The 4072-nt window shown below is 49.7% G+C and overlaps 2 pseudogenes across 2 annotated transcripts; both read right to left on the bottom strand.

The window, feature by feature from the left end:
* Position 1: 1 nt before the first annotated feature.
* On the bottom strand, positions 2 to 1830 carry LOC108543786 (ceramide synthase 2 pseudogene; annotated as a pseudogene). Its single transcript, XR_001889671.1, has one exon. The product of XR_001889671.1 is annotated as a ceramide synthase 2 pseudogene (transcript).
* Positions 2 to 2167, bottom strand: LOC108543785 (ceramide synthase 2 pseudogene; annotated as a pseudogene). Its single transcript, XR_001889670.1, has one exon. The product of XR_001889670.1 is annotated as a ceramide synthase 2 pseudogene (transcript).
* Between the last annotated feature and the right edge of the window lie 1905 nt (positions 2168 to 4072).

Raw genomic sequence — 4072 nt, 5'->3', positions numbered from 1 at the left:
AAAAAAAAAAAAAACCATTAACAGTACATTTTGGTCTAAAATGGTCCCTCTGCTGAAATGCTAGGTGCTAGCCGTAATTCTGGCTTTAAAACCAAAGCCCCAAATATTTAATAAATAAAAATTAGAATTAGTTGCCATTCTACTCCAAACCATCCAGCCTAGCTGAAGAGAAGAGGGAAGGGGAAGAGGCCAGAGAAAGGAGGAGGCAGTCAGATCTTAGCCCTGTGGCTACAGGGACAGCTGAAAGAAGTAGCACAAAGAAAGATCATCGGAGCAGTCCCCAGTACAGCCCCCACTTTTTGGCAGAAGTAGGGTAAGGGTTATGTGCACCCTCCTACCCTCAATTCATTTGTGTCATAGAGGGAAAAATTAAAAGTCAGCTCAGCTTTGGTTTCTGGCCCAAGTTAGGGAGCTTAGAAAGGTGAGCCTTGGTCCAGCTTTGGCAAAATGAGGCCCACAGATGGGACAATAAGGCACAACCCTGACTCTGGAGGTCAGGGAGTCAAAGGCAAACAGCTAGGGCCAAATCCTCAGAATAAGGAATGTGAGTTGTAACCCCTACCCACAGAGAGCTGAGGGAGGGCCTCAAAAGCAGTAGAAAGGATGACTTGGAGGATAGGGAGGAAAATACAACCATCCCCCTCTAACAGAATATAACCAACATCCCCCTACCTGGGGATGAGCTGGTTAGAATTTGGTTTAAAGGCAACTGGGTGAAAAGCAAGGAGGGAGGATGCAGAAAACTCTCCTCTCACTTTCTCCTTTTTCCCCAGAGCTTAAAGTGACCCTATAGCGCGGGGAGGGGTGTAGTTCCTTGGCTTTATGCATTAATCTGGGAGGCAACTGGAATAATGGTTCAGTCATTCTTACGATGATGGTTATTGAGGATGGGGTGGCCATTGGCTAGGGGCCGGCTCTTTGCTCCTCCCCCAGCTGCAGCCTCCTCCCCCTCTGAGTTCTCTGTTTCTTCCCAGTCACTGCCTTCATCTTGTACCAGCTTTCCAGTTATGAACTTGTGGGCCATGCGCAAAATGAGGTAGGCCCAGAAGATATGCAGCAGCTGTAGAACTCCCATCATGGAATTGAAGAAGTAATAGCCAAAGAAGGCAGGATAGAGCTCCAGTGGGTATACCAGGGAGCAATGCAGGATCCAGAAGGGCAGGATGACCAGTCGGGTGATGATGAAAACAATGGCGAAGATGATGAAGATGTTGTTGCAGGTGTTCTTCCATCCCGCATAGTTAAACATCTTGGCTAACTCCAGCAGGTAGTCAGAAGAGTCATGCAGAGCCTTGATGACAGTCCCAGCTCGGATGTAATTGGCAAACCAGGAAAAGCTGATGAGGATGATGGTGGCCACATGGTGGATGATCTGTTCCTTGAAATCCTTTCGCTTGACATCAGAGGCAATGCTGAAGAGCAGGGACCAGTAGAAGGAAAGTTCAATCACGTAGTACCAATACTAGGAAGGGATAGTGCTCTGTATGGGATATCCCTCCCAAACTTTCTTCATGTCGTAGAACCAGGGTTTATCCACAATGGCGCCCATACCGGCAATGAAGGCAATCAGGTAAAATGTGAATCTCCAGCTGGCTTCTCTGAACTTCTTGAGGAGACTGGGCCGGTCCTGGTTGCGGCGGCGGCGGAACCAACGCTCTACCTGGCGGCCGGAGAGCCCGCTCTGCCAGGACAAAAGCTCTACCTCCACCTGCTTGGGCTGCTTGCCACTGGTCAGGTAGAAATGTTCCAAGGTGGCATTGGGAGGTGCCCGCAGTCGGGTTTTCTCCTTTATGTTCAAGAGAGCAGCCAGTGGTGTAGCCACGTACAGCTCAAAGAAGTATCGAACGATGAGGAAGAGCAAGGCCAGGGGCAGCGTGATATAGAGATCTGAGGCTTTGGCGTAGACACGTCCATCTCGGTCTTCTAGATCGGCCCAGGTCAAGTTCACAGGCAGCCACAGGCGTTCCCACCAGAAGTAATCATACAAAGTCTGGAGCATCTCGGCTGCAGATCTGGCGGGGCCGGGGCCGCTGCTCCGTGTGATCCGTCTGCTCGGGTGGCTGCTCCGAGGCCTGGCTCCCCGCGCCTCTCCTCCCTCTTCCGCCCGCCCTCGCCCTCCCTCCTCCCGCCCGCCGCCCCGCCGCCGCCCGCTCGAGCCCTGTCGAGCTGAGCCGACTCAGCGGGAAAGAAAGCAAAAAACATTTTTTTTAAAAGAGATAGGTTCTCTATGCTGCCCAGGCTGGTCTCAACCTCCTGGGCTCAAGCAATCTCCTGCCAGGCGTCCCAAAGTGCCGGGGTTACAGGTGTGAGCCACTGCGCCAGGCCTACTTTGAGAATTTCTAGTTAACATAACTTATATTCTGTGTTTAAGTCCTTCAGTGTGATTAATAACCACGTACACTGTCAGCAATAGTTTAAATATATGTATTGTGTTCATAAATGTTGTAAGTTGAAGAAATAAATGATCTGTAATGTTTCCCCTTCCTTGACTTGAGAGATTCCATAGGCTGTGCTAGCTCCTGGCTAGGATTGTCCTCAGACCTACCTGATCCTTGAACTGGACACAGCAGTGATAGTTCATGCCACTGGGTGGCGTCAGTACAGCACCAAACCTGGAAACCGGAGGCACTCTCAGAGCCAGAACCCTGCACTGCCCTAGAAGCAGCTGGACATGACTCCACGAAGGCTAAGTCAGTAACATTTGGCACCATCTATCTACGGAGTGCCTACTGTGTGCTGAGCACTCCAGAAGGTGCTTTACCCATAATAATAAGAAGCATAGTTCACCGCTATTGAGCATTTCCTCCATGCTAGACACTGGGTTCTGTGCTTTGCGTGGATTATGTTCTTGAATTCCCACAACAATTTTAAGAAATAGGGATATTTGGCCCTGCGCAGTAGCTCACGCCTGTAATGCCACCACTTTGGGAGGTCGAGGCGGGCGGATCACGAGGTCAGGAGATCGAGACCGTCCTGGCTAACACAGTGAAACCCCGTCTCTACTACAAAAAAATTAGCCGGACGTGGTGGTGGGCGCCTGTAGTCCCAGCTGCTCGGGAGACTGAGGCAGGAGAATGGCGTGAACCTGGGAGGCGGCGCTTGCAGTGAGCTGAGATCGCGCCACTGCACTCCAGCCTGGGCGACAGAATGAGACTCCGTCTCAAAAAAAAAAAAAGAAATAGGCGTATTCATTTATTTACTATCTCATTTCACAGATAAGAAAACAGAGGTCAGCGGTACGGAGAAGTTAAGAAACTGGAAAAATCATATTTAATTATTTCAAAAGCATTCAATAAATTCATTTAACTATTGGACATCTACTGTGTGTCATGTACTCTTGGAAATATGAGGGTTTTTTGTTTGTCTGGTTTTTTGAGACTGACTCGCGCTCTGTCACCAGGCTGGAGTGCAGTGGCATGGTCTCGATTCACTGTGACCTCTGCCTCCCTGGTTCAAGCGATTCTCCTGCCTCAACCTCCCGAGTAGCTGGGACTACAGGCGCCCGCCACCACGCCTGGCTAATTTTTGTATTTTTAATAGAGACGGGGTTTTGCTGTGTGAGTCAGGATGGTCTCGATCTTCTGACCTCATGATCCACCTGCCTTAGCCTCCCAAAGTGCTGGGATTACAGGCGTGAGCCACCACGCCTGGCCACGAAGTGATATTTTTAACCCCATATTATATGAGAGGAAGCAGATCTCAGAATGTGAGTGTTATACTCCAGGTTTGCACAGCTTGCTTAGTCAGTATTTTAATTCAGGGCCATGTGTCTGATTCCAGCACCTCCCTCTGCACCCATATTAGAACACAGCAAAAGGGCTCCCCAAGCCAAGCCCCCTACTGGCCTCTCACTGATCTGCTCCACAGTGGAACCCTCACATACATATCTACTTGTTTCAGACAAGGCTCTGGCCACCCAAAGATTAACAAGACAGACCCAGAGCTTGCCTTCATAGAGCCCACAGTTAGGGGGTGCTGAGGGAAGACGGCTATTCAAACAACTCATTCCAGAAATTGTTATGTACAATTGTGCTGACTGCTAGAAAGGAAAAGCACAGGACAGGAAGTTGTG

Source organism: Rhinopithecus bieti, unplaced genomic scaffold, assembly GCF_001698545.2.
Source record: "Rhinopithecus bieti isolate Rb0 unplaced genomic scaffold, ASM169854v2 scaffold_21412, whole genome shotgun sequence".
In the NCBI taxonomy this organism is placed as follows: domain Eukaryota; kingdom Metazoa; phylum Chordata; class Mammalia; order Primates; family Cercopithecidae; genus Rhinopithecus; species Rhinopithecus bieti.
The sequence above is the reverse complement of the archived record's forward strand: the minus strand, read 5'-3'. Positions and strand labels throughout refer to the sequence as shown.